Raw genomic sequence first — 17,768 nt, forward strand, 5'->3', positions numbered from 1 at the left:
CAAATAAAATACCTAGGAATAAATTTAACCAAGGAGGTAAAAGACCTAACTGAAAAGTATAACGTTGATGAAAAAATTGAATAAGACACAGATAAATGAAAAGATATTCTATATTTAAGGATTGGAAGAAATAATATTGTTAAAATGTCCATACTACACAAAGCAAGCTAATTAAATTAAATGTAAATTAAATGTAATCCCTGTCAAATACCATGGCATTTTTTATAGAACTAGAACAAATAATCTTAAAATTTTATGGAACCACAAAGGATACCAAATAGTCAAAGCAATCTTTTTTTTTTTTTAAGATTTTATTTATTTATTTGACAGATCACAAGTAGGCAGAGAGGCAGGCAGAGAGAGAAGGGAGGAAGCAGGCTCCCCGCTGAGCAGAGAGCCCGATGTGGGGCTCGATCTCAGGACCTTGGGATCATGACCTGAGCTGAAGGCAGAGGCTTTAACCCACTGAGCCACCCAGGCGCCCCGTAGTCAAAGCAATCTTAAGAAAGAAGAACAAAGCTGGAGATATCATACTCCCTGATTTCAAATTATGCTACAAAGCTACACTAATCAAAACAGCATGGAATTGGCATAAAAGCAGACACATAGATGAATGGAACATAATAGAGACCCTACCACCACCAAAAGCCCATATACATATGGCCAATTAATTTACAATAAAGGAGCCAAGAATATACAATGGGGAAAGGACAGTCTTTTCAATAAATGGTGCTGAGAAAACTAGACAGCCATATAAAAAAGAACGAAACTAGGCTAAGATCTTATACCATACACAAAAATCAACTTAAGATGGATTAAAGACATGAATGTAAGACCTGAAACCACATAACTCCTAGACGAAAACTTAGGCAATAAAGTTCTTGGTATTGCTCCTGGCTTTCAATTTTTGTATTTGACTACAAAAGCAGAGGCAACAAAAGCAAAAATTAACAAGTGGGAATACATGAAACTAAAAGCAGTGGAAACAGCAAAGGAAGTCATAAACAAAGCGAAAAGGTAACCTACTGAATAAGAGAAAATATTTGCAAATCATATATCTGATAAAAGATTAATACCCCAAACACATAAAGAATTCAGACAACTTAACTGCAACAAGGAAACAAGTAATCTGATTTAAAAATGGGTAGAGGATCTAAACAGATATTTTCCAAAGACATACAGATGTTCAACAGGCCCATGAAATAATGTTTAGCATCACTCGTCATCACAGAATAGCAACTGGAAACCACAATGAGATATTACCTAACATCTGTTAGAATTATTATAAAAAAGACAAGAAATAACAAGTATTGGAGAGGATGTGGAGCAAAGGGAATACTTGTGCACAGCTGAAGGGAATGTAAATTGCTGCAGTCACTGTGGTAAACAATACAGAGGTTCCTTAAAAAATTAAAAATATGGGGCGCCTGGGTAGCTTAGTTAGTTAAGTGTCCAACTCTTGATTTTGGCTCAGATCATGATCTTAGGATCCTGGGATTGAGCCCCACATTGGGCTCTGTGCTCAGCGCAGAGTCTGCTTGTCCCTTTCCCCCTCTCTCTGCTCCTCCCCCATTCTCTCTCTCAAACAAATGCACAAAAATCTTTAAAAATAAAAAAATAAAAATAAATAAAACTACTATATGATTCAGCTGTATTACCTTTGGGTATATACCAGAACAAAATGAAAACACTAACTTGAAATGAAACATGCACTCCTATGTTAATTGCAGCATTATTTACAATAGCTAAGACCTGGAAAGAACCTTAGTGCCCATCAATGGATGAGTGGTTAAAGAAGATATGATAAACAGACAGACAGACAGACACACACACACACACACACAGAAATACTATTTAGCCATAAAAAGAAAATCTTGCCATTTTGTGGCAAAATGGAAGAACCTTAAGGGTACCATGCTAAGTGAAGTAAGTCAGACAAAGACAAATACTATATGATTTCATTTTCATGTGAATTTAAAAAACAAGCAAACAAAGAAAACAAAATTTATAGAGACAGAAAATAGATTGGTGGTTATCAGAGGGGGAGGAGATTGGAGGGTGAACAAAAAGCATGAAGGGGGTTAAATGGATGGTGATGGATGATAACTAGACTTACTGTGATGATCACAAATATCTAATTATTATATTGTACACTGGAAATATATATGTTATATACCAATTTTTACTGCAATAAAAAATTGAGGTAAATAAATAGTGACTGTATTTGTTATATCAATTGCTCATATGGTTATGGCAGTTCACATGATATTTGTTTTATCCTCACCTGTAATGTAATTTGACATCTGGGAATGAATATCTGAAGCATGCCTAGTTATAATTTTCTAGCTCTTAATAGTGTGTAATTAAAGTGTTTATAGGCATTGTGAATTTAATTGACGTGTAAACAATATGCTTGTAGATGATAAGCACATACTAATTTTCATATCAAGTATTGAAAGTAAATAAGAAACTTTCTTCCTTGTAATTCTATTGACAGAGCCTCTTTCAATGGCTTAACTTATTTTCTTTTCTCATAATTATGTTTTTCAGTAGTTTTCGCTCAAAATTAGAGAATTTATTCTAGCCTTGATAAGGATCCAAATGCTAAGTGACAGGTTGAAAACTGAATTAAAGGCAAACTTAAATACTTTAGAAGACAAAAATATAGAGGAATGAGTAAGAACTGGAGGGCACAGAGGCACACACACAAAAATTATTTATAAAAGAAATACTTTGGAGGGGAAAATAAGTGACCCTACAGCTTCCTTCCTCTCCTCCCCAACACTATGTAATGGTTTAGAGATTCTGTGACATGAGACAGACATGAATTAAATGTCCATATGTCTGGGGCGCCTGGTGGCTCAGTGGGTTAAAGCCTCTGCCTTCGGCTCAGGTCATGATCCCGGGGTCCTGGGATCGAGCCCCGCATCGGGCTCTCTGCTCAGCGGGGAGCTTGCTTCCTCCTCTCTCTCTGCCTGCCTCTCTGCCTACTTGTGATCTCTGTCAAATAGATAGATAAAATCTTTAAAAAAAAAAATGTCCATATGTCTGTCATTTAATAGGAACATGTCCTTGGACACACTAGTCTCTTAGCTGTAGGTTCTTAATTTGAAAAGAGAGCATCTTCTCTCTTTCTCTCACTCCTTAACTGTTAATTTAACACCTAGGAATCCTTTGTTAAGAAAGCCTACTTGTTCTAGCTTGAAATACATCCATGTTGTTCCAAGTCCCCATTATCCCTCATCTAAATATCACAATGTGCTTCTCCTTTGCCTCCTGCTGCCAATCTTGCTCCTTTCTGTCCTTAATGCAGCAGCCACAGTGAACCTTTGAAAACCGAAGCCAAATTGTGTCGCTCTGTTCCTCTAAACCTTCAGTGACTTCCCTTCTCAGCCAGAGTAAAAGCCAAGGTTCTTATAAAGGCTTACAAGCTCTCACTCACTCTGTCCACAGTGACTTCTAACTAGGCTCTCTCCTTGCTATGCTCCTGCCACTCTGAATTTTTTGCTATTCTTTGATTCCAACAGGCACCTGCCTTAGGAATACTCTTCCCCCAGATATCTCAAATTTTTGCTGAAATATTAACTCCTCAATGAGACTTTTTTTGATCACATTAAAATTATGACTTACCACTCCCTGCCCTACTCACTATTCCTCTTTCTCAGTTCAATTTTTTTCCCATAGCACTCTAATGTCTAAGATACTATATAATTTGCTTGCTATGCTTATTGTTTATTATCTCTCTTCCCCCTTTAGGATGTAAACGTAACAAAAGAGGGATTTTTTTGTTCGGTTCACTGATGTATATCAAGTTCCTGGAGCAGTGGATTGAAACTGGTAGGTGTTCGATAAATATTTGTTAAATGAATGAATGAATAAGTACCTATGCCAATAAGGGTTATTTTGAAGGTTAAATAGTTTAATAGTGCTACTATATTTTTGCCTAGATATTTTTAAGCTTTTCTGTTTGTAAATTATCATCAGTTATCCTCATATTCTCAATTGGAACAGAATTAAACATAAAAAGACACAATGTAACAACAGTTTAAAAAAGACTACAATGAGCTATATATATATATATATATTTTTTTTTTTTTTGCTTCATTAATATGCTTGCTTGCTTTGAGGCTGAGGGCCCTGGGCCACTGACACATTCATAGCTTTATTAGATGCATTTTAGCTAATCCTACTGCTAACAGAACACCCTGAAGAGATTAAGCCTCTGTGGAAACAGTAAATACACACACACACACATTCTGGAATAATAGCCAGTTTTAAGATCAAGTGAATGAAGGAAACTCCCAGCAATAGCGCTAAGAGGTGACAAAACATACTGACATCTAAATAATGTTTCCATCTCAGTTAACACATAACCAGCTTAGTTAACTACATGACAAGCACAGAAAAAAAAAGAGAAATATTAATACCTCCTTGAATTGTGGTAAAACATGCATTATATAATGTGTGAAGGTTCCCAAATATAGCACTTATTCCTCAATAAACAGTTGATTTTGAATATTAAAAAGCAGGTATACTGCACTATATAGTTTGATGTCAAAATTGTTTCATGTTTTTTAATTTTATTTTCTCTGATTATAACAAGCAAAGCATACTTTTTATATTAACTTCCCCAATATATTAATTTCCCCAATAAATCACCCTCTTGAAATAATAATAATAATAATCTGTGCAGATTATGCATACACCATTATACTATCATTCTCATTCATGACCCATTCTTCTGTGATTTTGATTATCCCACACAAATAAAATAACAAAATCGAATGTTTAAACCTGATGTCTAGTCTCTGGACCCATGCAAACTCCTCACAAACACAGCCTGAAATGGCCCACTAGTCTGTCTTTACCATATCCCAAAGGTAATTACAATCTTTCAGTAAGTTTCAGGACACAGTCTCTCTTCTTTAGGAGATTCTCTATGGACTCAAGAGATAAAAAATTGATTTTTTTAACTCATTCTCTTGAAATGATTGTTGTGTGTGTGTGTGTGTGTGTGTGTGTGTGTGTATGCATATGTGCGTGCACACATGCATACACACACACACACACATTAAAAGGTTTAGGGTCACCTGGGTGGCTCAGCTGGTTGAGTGCCCAACTCTAGATTTCAGCTCAGGTCATGATGTTGGGTTCAAAGGCTCCAGGACCACTGTGGTGCTCCATTCTCAGTGGGGAGTCTGCTTCTCTACCTCTCTCTCTGTCCCTCTTTGCACTTGTGCTCTCTCTCTCTCTCAAATAAATAAATCTTTTTTCTTTTTAAAGCGAATTAAAAGGTTAAAAGTCTGAAGTATCTGCCTAAAAATCCTTGAGGGCAACTCAAAGATCTACACAAATGAATATATTGAGTTCTATGAACATAGAAATTAAATGAAAACTTTAACAAATGCTGTCAAAAACTGTTTCTAAATCTGCCAACCCTTGCTTCCATCCTTTTTAACAACCATTTTTGTGTCTCACAGGTTATATTTTAAAAGCTGCATTTTAGCCTTTTTAAGTTGTCTTAACATGTTATTTTAGTTTGTTGCTTGGAAAGTTTTTTCACATTTGCAAAGAGATGATTGATGTGACTCCAGGGTGCTGAGATTCAAAGTTTTGTCTTAGTGAAGATTCCTCTTAACAATGTGATATTTTGCAACAGTGTGATATTTTGGAGTCAGTCTATCATGATTACTTACAAACTATACAAAAGAAGTTGTCAAAATAACCAAAACTTAGTAGCCTAGTGTTCCAGATTTTCAGATTTATTTTTCATACTTAAGTAATATCATCTCTCTCCAGTGCTTGAATCACTTGAACCACAAATAAATAAAATGTTTACCATAAGCATTAAAAAGGAATGCTTAGGGATGCCTGGGTGGCTCAGTTGGTTAGGCAACTGCCTTCGGCTCAGGTCATGATCCCAGGGTCCTGGGATCCCAGGGTCCTTGCTTGGCAAGGAGCCTGCTTCTCCCTCTCCCTCTGCCTCTGCTCTGCCTGCTTGTGCTCTCTCTCACTCTGTCAAATAAATAAATAAAATTAAAAAAAAAAAAGGAATGCTTAAGGAATTTCCTATAAATTAATTTAATCTGTGCAATTCATCAATGTATGTCCCTGTATAAACGTGTGTATATGTTTTATCTGTAATATATATGTAAATATGTGCTTTATATCAGTATGACATATCCTCTTCCCCTCATCTCTATGACCTCAAGTTCTACCCATCCCTCAAGACCCAAACTCCATAAAACTGTCTCAGATAGGGGGGCCTGGGTGGCTCAGTGGGTTAAGCCTCTGCCTTTGGCTCAGGTCATGATCTCAGGGTCCTGGGATCGAGCCCCACATCTGCCTCTCTGCTCAGCAGGGAGCCTGCTTCCTCCTCTCTCTCTGCCTGCTGCTCTGCCTACTTATTTGTGATCTCTCCCTATCAAATAAATAATAAAATCTTTAAAAAAACACAAAAAACTGTCTCAGATACACCAGGTACCCAGCCTCCCCATGCTCTCATAGCCTTTCTGAACCTCTTTTCCAGCACTTATCCTATCCTAACTGTACTCGACTTATGTGTGTAAGCATCTGTCTTTCTTCCACGTTTCTGCCCTCCTGAAAGATGGGAAATACCATCTTTTGGAATGTTGGAAATACCAACTTTTCACTGTGTTTCTCTCAGAGACCACTACAGTAACTTAAAACATAGGACTTAAGTAGATATTAAATGAAATGAATATATGTCTTTGCCAAGCAACTCCTTGGGCAGGGCACACAGTGTTCTGCTTGATGGAGTAGTGACATCCTATGTACATATGCAAATGAGGCTGCCTTCACTTTAGAGTTCACATTCATCTTATTAAATATTAAAATGAGCTCTCTGTAGAGTACTACTTCTTACTGTCACTTGATTAACTGCACTATAAAGTTATTTTATAATGTCAGAGAAAGTGCTAAGTATTCAAGACATCAAAAGACTTTATTTTACCACAGGTCTTGGAATGTAGGGGCCTTAAGATTTTAAGACTAGAATTAAATTAGCAGTAGAGACAAAAAAGTCAAGATACTCTTCACATTGGCTGGCCTCTTGAAGAATTTCCTATTCTCATTTCTTTTTTGAGTCACAGTAAAGATCCAGTTTTTGCATTTTCCACAATTTAATACAATCACTAAGTAATCTAATAAAGTGCACAGACATTGCAAGCCTGTTATGGAAAAAAGACAATTAGGGGCAACAAGAAACAGTACTTTCCTGCATTTCATTTCCAAATATTTCATAGTGAGTACGCTACCCTGCCACTTTTAATGTTCTAACCCTGACTGACCCTCATATTCCCATTCTCAGGTTACCTCTTCCTGGTTATTCTTCTTTCCCAGTTTCTTTACTTACTAGGCTATCAGGCAGGTAGTTGCAAATTAGTATTGCTCTTATCACCCACATGTTCAGAATTGTAAGTGGTTGTAGCCCACCATCAATCCTAGATCTTAAGTTGTCACATTCATCCCCCACCCACCCATCCTGTCCCACCATGACCTCAGCTGTATTACACTTATCGGGCTAGTTTCATCTTAAGGTAGTCAGTAAGGCCAAGGGTCTCTTCAGATTTCCATAAGTCTTACTTATTCTCATATATTCAGCTACGTTTGTGTTCTTCTGTATACTTGAAATACTCTTCAGTTTATTCACTTCCACAAACATTAACTGAGTACTTACTTGCTTACCAGAGACTGGGCTAGGTGCTAGGGACACAAAAATGTAAATATGCAGCAAGTGCCTTGAAGAATATTTCATTCTTTTAATCTTTCTTTGTCAATCCTTTTAGTCTTTTCTGTGCATGTTTCTTAAGATACTTCTGAGAAAAAAAAAAATTCTTATTAGTCTGACCTGATGCTGCTCATTCTTTCACTCCATAGATTCTTTTTTTTTTTTTTTTTAAGATTTTATTTATTTATTTATTTGTTAGAGAGAGAGAGAGAGCACGGAAACACACAAGCAGGCAGAGTGGCAGGCAGAGGAGGAGAGAGAAGCAGGCTCCCTGCCAAGCAAGGAGTCCAACAAGGCACTGGATCCCAGGACCCTGGGATCATGACCTGAGCCGAAGGCAGCGGCTTAACCGACTGAGCCACCCAGGCGTCCCTCACTCCATACATTCTCTTACTCCATATTCCATAGCTCTTCTTCAGCTGTGTTATGTCATCTGTAACTTCTTGGGTCAGGTTCTCTCTGGGATATGCTTTGAAAATACTAGAAGTTATTATAATATTCATTTTTCCTAAGATAATTTAACAGGTCATTTAATAGGAATATCTAAAGCATCCTTCTGCTCTGAAACTTTTATACATAAAAATTACATACCCTGTGGAGTTGTAGAAGAGACTAATCTATGGTGAAAATAATCAGAACACTTGCTGCTTCTGGGAGATGGGGACAAGGACTGATGGGGAAGGGTAGCGGGAAACTTTTTACACTTAAGCTTTGCATTAAATAGGGGCATGTATTCATCTAAATTCATCAAATAGCCACTAAGATTTCGTCCTTTTCACTGTATGTAAATTTTACTTCTTTATGTCTTTGTTTTGTGTTTATTTCTGAGCTGTTTTATGCCTTTCCCTTGGTTCCCTTATTAAATTTTTGGCAAATCTATCCTTCTTTAGGCATCTTTTAACCCCAAAGATCATTGTTGGTTTTTTCCTCTATTTTTTTCCTATTTGGCCAACTTTTGCTTCACACCCCCAACCCCAACTCCTGTTCTAAGTTTTTGAATTCTTATTATTTATTTATTTTAACATATAATATATTATTTGCCCCAGGGGTACAGGTCTATGAATCGTCAGGCTTACACACTTAACAGCACTCACCATAGCACATGCCTTCCCCAATGTCCATAACCCAGTTTTTGAATTTTTAATTTAAAGTGTCTTTCCTTCAGTATTTGCAAATGTTTAAGGATATTTTATTCAAATTGGATGTGTTAAGATTTCTTCTGCTTGAAGGATGGTGTTTATTGTGGAACTGTCTTCAGTTGAAATGAAATTCTATGAATCTAAATTTCTTATAGTAACTTTGTATGAACCTGGCATATGCAATTCACTTTGAAATATTATTTTCCTGTACTAGTAATACAATTTATGTAGCCAGAGAGAGTTTGAGGAGGCTAACTAGGTTTCTTAATTCAAAGGCATTCTTTTCTTCGATGTGGTGAAATATTACTGTTTCTTTAACCAAGATCTCACTTGTTTCAGTGAGAGACGGCTTGGTTTGTCTACTGTTTTTATGACTCTCTCCCTCACTTTCTCTTTCTCTCTCCCCTTTTTTATAAGAACTTTAATTTTCCCCTTATGACTCTCCCCCTTCCTTTTTTTTTTTTAAAACAAAAAACTTAATTTACCCCTCTTACTTCCTTTTCCTCATCCACCAGCAAGCCTCTAAAGGTGCATTTTCCTGCCACTTGCATTTACTCAGAAGTGATGCCATTCCAAAATTCCTACCTTGGGTTCTGCTCATTCTGAAGTCCCTTCCTTTTATTTGCACAATACCCAGTGCTCCAATTTACAAGATCTCAAGCGGATCCTCAGTGTTTTCCTACCCTGAGTACACGTGGTTTTTGAGAGTGATTTTATCTGTACCCTAACATCCCCAGTATCCCTACCTCCTCTCCTCCTCCATATCTCCTCTACCCCTACCCCATCACTGTTTAAGTCTCCCCTGGGATAGAGGCTGTCAACATAATGTTGCTGCTCCTAATGCTTATTTTTCTGCTTATAGGTAACTTAAAATCTGCCTTAGTCTTGTGGTTCCTGGACCCAATAGCTCAATTCTGACACTATCTACCTGAAGATAGTTATCAGATTCCACACATAAAGGGCTCACTTAGTTCCACAAGGCCACCCACCAGTTCAGAGGTCAATTGCAAGCCCAGGTTGTTACCTGTGCTCTGACACACTGGCTAAAATCAGAAGTTCCCACAAACCCCTCCTTAGGTTCAAATAATTTGCTAGAAAGGCTCAAAAACCCAGGAAACTCATTTATTCACTAGGTTATGGCCATATTGCAAAAGATATTAAAAGATCCAAATCAGCAGCCAGATGGAGATACCTAAGGCAAGTTCCCAAACAAAGGAGCTTCTGTCTTCATGGGACTTGGGGACTGGCACTGTGGTACATGGAAGCATTCTGATGAAGCTCTTTGAACTCCCTCCTTTGGGGTTTTTATGAAGGCTTTATTACAGAAGCATGATTGATTAACTCATTGGCTATTAGTGATTGATTCAACTCCTAGCCCTCTCCTCTCCCCTCTTACTTAATGTTGTTTCTCCTGGCAACCAGCCCGCTTCTTTAGGTGCTTTCCAAAGTCACCTTCTTTAACATAAATCCTGTTGTGACGTTAAGGGACTAACGAATAACAACACACCCATTTCCTTCATGGCTCTGAAGCATTTTTGGGAACTGAGGGCAAGAGACCAAATATTATAGCAAAAGATGCTCCCATTTCTCTTATCTCACGAAATTCCAAGGGTTTTGAAGATCCGTGAGCCAGGAACTGTGAATGAATACTAAATATACAGGAGGAACATATTTTGGTCATCTAAATGACCAAATATATGCATTTCTTATAAATCACTGTATCAAACTTATAGTAAAGTCATAGATTGTGGGTGAATTTACCTTCCCTGCTGATCAGTAAGGGTTTGGGGAGGACATGAAGGGAATTTAGATTTAAAGGTGTCTTAATCCCTTCAGGCTGCTATACCAGAATATCACTGGTGTTTTATAAATAACAGAGGTTTATTTCTCACAGTTTTGGTGGCTGGGAAGTCCAATATCAAAGTGCTGGCAGATTCAGTGTCTGGTGAGAGCCTGCTTCCTGGTTTACAGATCAGTGTCTTCTTGTTGTGTCTTCACAGGGCAGAAAGAGGTGAAGGAGCTCTTAGGGGTATCTCTTAAAAGGGCAGTAACTCCATTCATGACTACTTCAATATCATGATCTAATCACTTCCCATAGGCCCCACCTGCAAATATCATCACACAGGGGATTAGCTTTCAACGTATGAATTCTTGGGGGACACATACATTCAGTCCATAGCAGGAATTTCCCTTTTTTTCCCTATGACAACAAAAATATTTAGAATTCTCTTTCTAAAATTCAGAGAATTTTTTTCAGACAATTTATATTAAATCCCATAAGGGAAAAAATTGCAAGCCAGATTCTTGCTGTAAACTCATCCTACTGATGAGGAGAAAAAAGGGAAAAGAAATATAGATAAAATAAAATTTCTTTACTATCTACAGACCATTGATAAACACCTGAGACAGACAGAGTGTGACATCCCTCAAGGAACTCAGAACTGCCTTAGTGTTAATGCTTTGCTAGAGGCAAAAAGCAACCTTAACTTGACAATAGCCAGATCTCCAGGATCTTGTAAGTCTTTTTAACTTATGAAAATCCCTTTAGAAACTTCCTTTATCTCTACCCCCCAACTTGAAAGTATATAATCAATCACTCCTCACAATCATAGCACAGCTCTTTCTGCCCATGGGTCCTGTCCTCGTGCTTTAAAAAAACTTGCCTTTTTTCAACAAAAATGTCTCTTGACGGTTCACTCCCCACATCACATCACATCACATCACTACTGTGTGCATGAGAAAGTATTTTTTTGTACTGTAATTGGGAGCAATGTCTCTGAGAGCTCAGACTGTTAGGAAAAAAGCAGCATTTGAGAATTCTAGATTATCCTGTTTTTTAATTGGTAATGAAATAATGATAGTATAACATATATATTATATATATATATAAAATATATGGGGATAATAAAATATACTCAAGTTAAACAGTTTCAGTCCTGCTATATTGCATGCAGACAAACCATTTAATCTCTGGTTTTGGGGAAAATCTAAGGCTTCCTTCTTATATACGGAGAGAAGAAACGCCATGAGTGGTCCAGGAACTAAAGAGGGAAACCATGACCATTAACCAATCAGAAATTGCCATTTTCTGGGTCAAAATGTGAAACATTGGTAATTTTATATGGTTCACCTTAATATATACTGTCTGAGGAACGTGTGATGGATTTTGGTAGTTAGCATGAGAGCTAGAGCATGAATAGAGATTTCTCACTAGTTTATAGGTAGAACTGCACTGAGAAAAGCTCTTAGAACATAAAGTATGGGAAATTTTTATATTAATTAGAGCAAATCAGGGTTAAGATATTTAACTGATCATCTCATGTCAGTAGGCATCAGGAGAGAATTTCCTAGACTAGCTCCTCATATACTTGGAAATGTTATTAAATCCAATTAATATTCATCTTACCTCTACCTTTCTAAATATATATGTTGAAACTGAATATTTACCAAGCATGGTCCTAAGTTTTGGAATCCACCAAAGAAAACACAAAAAGCTTGCTCTAAGGAATATAGAACCCTGTTAAAATACTGAATAATTATTCACTATCAGTTATTGCGTATCGGCCTTTTGTCGTATCTGGGAAAACTGGGAAAGGACAGTGAATTTTACTAGGAATAATCTGAAAAACTCAAATTTGAGATGACTGTGCAGGAATACTACAGAGTTGTACTATTTTCCAATGTACAATGTAAAATAAAGATGACTAGACTAGGGAACAAATGTGCTCTGGCATGATGCTGTGTCTACCCGGAAGAAGAGATTCAATTTTCTAATTTTTACAAAGATAGATGTCCAATGGGTAAGCGAAGTCCATTAGAATGAGAGATAAGATGGAAATGCCTAATTGGTAGTTACTCAAAACTGTAGCTCAAAAAACTGTCACCTTGAAAGCCAAAAGCTATTTACCTCCATCATTCTTGCTCCTGTCCACATATGGGAAGTACTAGAGATTTTTCCTTACTAACCTAGTCAGGCTTTTGTGTAGTAACCATACTTGCAATTGTACATACAATTCATTTCATAAAGCTTTATTTATTTATTTATTTGAGAAAGAGAAAGAGTGAGCCAGCCTGTGTGTGTGAGAGTCAGGGGTGGGGCAGGGGGCAAGGTGGTGGTGGGAAAAAGCAGAGGGAGTGAGATGATCTCAAGCAGATTCCCTGCTGAGCTGAAAGCCCAGCACTGGGCTTGATCTTAGAGCCCTGAGATGCTGACCTGAGCCAAAATGAAGTCAGATGCTTAACCAACTGAGCCACCCAGGTGCCCCAATCCAGTTGACATGGAATTCTACAATGGAAGAATCAGAGATACAGAGAAGTAATCTTTTTCAAGGTCATACGGAGTACACAGTATTACATTGAGGGTAGGCCAAGTTTTGCTGCAGTAACAATCCTAACCCCAGAGGCTTGAAATAATGCAACATTCTATACATTGGACAAATGGCTGCACTCTCTGGTCTCAGGAACTCAGGCTAATGGAGGCTCTCTCCCTGTAACATGAGGAAGGGAACTTGATGAATTGTTCACTGTCTTTTTTAAGCTTCCGTAAAGAAGTAACAGATCACTTCTGCTGATATTTTCATTTGTCAAAGCAAAGGAGACAGAGTTCAATCCTGCCATGCACACAGAACTGGCATGCTTACAAAAAACCCTAACAACTTACTATACCAGGTTAGGGAAAGACCAAACAGCTTGTACCCATATTCAAATATGAGTTCAATGAGTCTGTCCAAAATCAACTATAAATTATTTGGGTTATAAGTTCACTAAAAAAATCTTCATTGTATTAATGTTAAATATATAGAAAGTAGCTATGTTCCTCTGATCCATAAAATTTCAGTAGCTGAGAGAACAAAATATTTCATAATGGATTAAAATCGTCCTTAAAGATTTTATTTATTTGAGAGAGTGAGAGAGAGAGCACAAGCCAGGGGAGATGCAGAGGGAGAGGGAGGAGACTCCCTACTGAGTAGGGAGCCCAATGTGGGGCTTGATCCCAGGGCCCTAGGATCATGACCTGAGCCGAAGGCAGACGTTTAACCAACTGAGCCACCCAAGCACCCTGACAGTGTTTTATTTAAGGATTTTAGTTATTTATTTGAGGGAGTGAAAGACTGCTGGAGATGGATGAGTGTCAAAAGGAGTAACAGACTCCCCACTGAGCAGGAAGCCCAATGTGGGACTAGATTCTGAGACTGTGAGATCATGACCTGAGCCCAAGGCAGGTGCTTAACCAACTGAACCACCCCGGTGCCCCAAATTTTTTGTAAAAGTTTTGATGAGGCAGAGTATAAATCATGTAAAAGCTTCCACTATTTACTACAGAGAAATTACTTTCTACTTAAAAGAGGTAGAAAAAGTAACCCACAAGACTATTTCTCCTCTCTTCTATAGAAATCACCTTATCTGGTTATAATCTAAAGACCTTTACTTATTGGATACACTAAAATAAAAAGCGTATTACATTTTGACATTTGGGTCCTTTTCTCAGTATACAGATCTTCCTTATGATGGGGTTACATCCTGATACACCCATGTAAAGTAGAAAATATCATTAAATTAAAAAATGCATTTAATACATCTAACCTACTGAACATCATGGGGAGCCTCACATACTTCAAACACGCTCAGAACACTGGCATTAGCCTACACTGGGCAAAGTCATCTAACATAAAGAATTTTTTTATAATAGTGCTGAATATCTCATGTAGTTTAATGAATATTGTACTGAAGTGAACAACAGTACGGTTCTTATAAGTTTATTGTGTGGTTGATTGGGAATGGTGGCTTACTCCTGCTGCCCAGCATCACAAGGTAGTATCCTACTGCTTATCACTAGTCCAGGAAAAGATCAAAATTCAAAACTTTAAGTATTCTAGTTTCTACTGAATTCCTATCACTTTCCACGACCACAATAAAACAACAACAACAACAACAACACAAAACTTAAGTCAAACATTCTAAGTTGGAAGCTGTACTATACAGAATAGTTGCAGCAGGCACTGTCTTTCAATCACTAATAGCCACTTTCTTTCCCCTTTTTAGTAGAAAGCATGTTTCAGTGTCCATCCTTCCCACAGAAGACTTCAGAGAAAGTCTTAACTGCTCAAATCTAGTAACTATGGTGCCAGCCGTTCCCCTCCCTAGTGTTGTAGTTAGTAATGAATACATGGCCCTTGTGCTCAATGAGTAGTGGGTTTCTAGACAATCTTTCTTAACTCTTAAAAATAACTCGAAACTGCATTTTTCTTGTTGGATATTGTAAAATCTGTATGGGATGGTGGGAACTATGGCAGCCATCATGTGACAAACAGCGAGCTTAGGAACAACAGGCTGAGTAAGATAGAAGACCCTTAAGTCCACTCAGATCTATTTATTGTGTGAGGTAAAAGTATACATTTCCTAATTCCCAAAATGCTGGTCTTAAAGATTCATGGCTAGAATATAATTCAACACACTTATTTTCATCGGCTTGTCTTAGATGCACTGCCCACATTGCTTAGATGGACTAAGCAGTGTGGGCTGTGACATAGTTCAATTACATTTTGGTACAAACTCCTCTCATTTAGTCTGCAATAACTGGATTATTTCAATATACATTTGGTTGGAAAAATCAGCTCAGCAAGTATTGGGGAAAAATTTACTTTTATCCAGAAAACACTGTGACATACACCATTTTGGTGTGTAGATTAGGCCTGGAATTTGCTCTTTTTAAGTAGTTCTATCATTCTTGACTTCCATTTGATAAATGTCCATTGACCACTCACTGAATTATACATGCAGGATACATGAGTAAGTAATAGTCTTTCTGGTCTCAGATCATACACTGGTATGAGATAGGGAAGGAAATCAGTAATTACAGTACATGCTGAGGTAATTATAAAGCTGGTTATAAGGTATTAGAGACTTATGTGTAATGTGTTTGAGCTAATGGGGAGGAATCAGCAGGAGAAAGCTTTATAGAAAACATGGCACCTGAACTAAGACTTGGAAGTGGTACATAAAACGGGAGCTCTACTTTCAGGATGAGGTTGAAAATTGTAGGGAAATGACTAATGACATGCTAAGAAGCTGGAATTTTACTGACGTTGACAGCTTACTATATGCATCCAGGCACTTCTGGGCATGGTAAGGTTGAAAATACCTGCTGGACAGCCGTTTAGAACTATAGCTCACGTAATTGAAAACACCAACCTGTAACTGCAGAATGGCTTTGGAATCAACTTCAACAATTTTAACAATGTCCACTTTATTTCCTCTGCCTCACTTTAAGTACTCTACATTAGGAGCCTAACAAACTACCTAAATTGACATCTACTTCCACTTTTAATCTTCACAACTAGATACTCTTGATACAACAGGAACTGAGACAGTCTCCTGTTGGAAGAGGGTATGTGATGAAAGCCTGGCTTGGAATCCAGTCAAGTTTTAGTCCTGAACCTGTAACAGTTCTGCCTCTGTAGCAAAATATGGGTATTTTCACTTCCTTCAGGGCAGTCAAAGCTTAATTATGGAAGAATAGTGGTTCTTCTCAAAAACAAATCCCGAGTTCTTGCTCCCTGCCAAAATCTATTCAGGTCTTCTGTGATCAAGGAAGCCATCTGTGTGAGGTACTTCACTTGGACTGGCTCAATTGCAAGCAGGATGTACAGGTCCATCCAGTTTAAATTTTCCAAGAGAACCTGGGTTTTTCATGGGCATCTTGTGTCTTTAAAAAATCCAACCCAACACTTTAAATATTACACTTAATGAAGTTGCATGCTTGTATGAAGTTGTCATGGTTACTTTTTAAAAAGATCTTATCCACTTGTCAGAGAAAGAGCACAAGCAGGCTCCCTGCTGAGCAGGGAGCCCAACCTGGGACTGGAACTCAGGACCATGGGATCATGACCTGAGCCAAAGGCAGAAGCTTAAACAACTGAGCCACCCAGGCATCCCTGTTACAGTTAATTTAATGTCAACCTGACTAAGCCACATGTCCAGATATTTGGTCAAACATTTTTCTGGATATTTCTGTAAGAGTTTTTTGGAGAGATAACATTTAAACTGAAGGAGTTTCAGTAAAGGTTATTATTCTCTATAAGGTGGGTTACCCTCATGCAATCAGCTGAAGACCTTAACAGAAAAAGACCAACTTCCCTGGAAGAGGACTTTTTTTCTTTTAAAGATTTCATTTTTAAGTAATCTCTATGCCCAACGTGGGCTCAAATTTATAATCCCAAGATCAAGAGTTGCATTCACACAGTACTGAGCCAGCCAGGTGCCCCGAGAGGAAATTCTGCTAACAAGACAGCTTTGGCAGAGAATGGAACAGCAATTCTTCCCTGGGTCTCCAGCCTTCAGCACTACCCCAATCACATTTTGGACCTGTTTCACCTCCACAATCACGTGAGCTAATTCCTTAAAACAAATCTTGTCTATATATGTATCTGGTTGGATGTTCCTCTGGAGATCCCAAATACAGAAACTGAACAGTTATCTTGCCTCTGCCACTCAACATACTCATGCACTAAGACCCAGCTAGCTGAAACCTTTTTATGATGGGGCAATTTGTGCTGCTCTCCCAGGACAGGAGAGGGTTTTTTCTCCTCATTCATATAAAATCCTCAAATACTTTAAATGAGGAAGACAAATTTAATAAATTAGTTATTTTCTACCTAGACCTTGCTGCTAACGGTAACATTTGACTTGTGATGTATTTTACTTCAGAAAAAAAAAATCATTTAAGACTTGCCAGAAATCAAAATGTTGGGGCACCTGGGTGGCTCAGAGGGTTAAGCCGCTGCCTTCAGCTCAGGTCATGATCCCAGGGTCCTGGGATGGAGCCCCACATCGGGCTTTCTGCTCAGCAGGAAGCCTGCTTTCCTTCCTCTCTCTGCCTG

The sequence above is a fragment of the Martes martes genome (assembly GCF_963455335.1).
Source record: "Martes martes genome assembly, chromosome: 5".
NCBI classification, from domain to species: Eukaryota; Metazoa; Chordata; class Mammalia; order Carnivora; family Mustelidae; genus Martes; species Martes martes.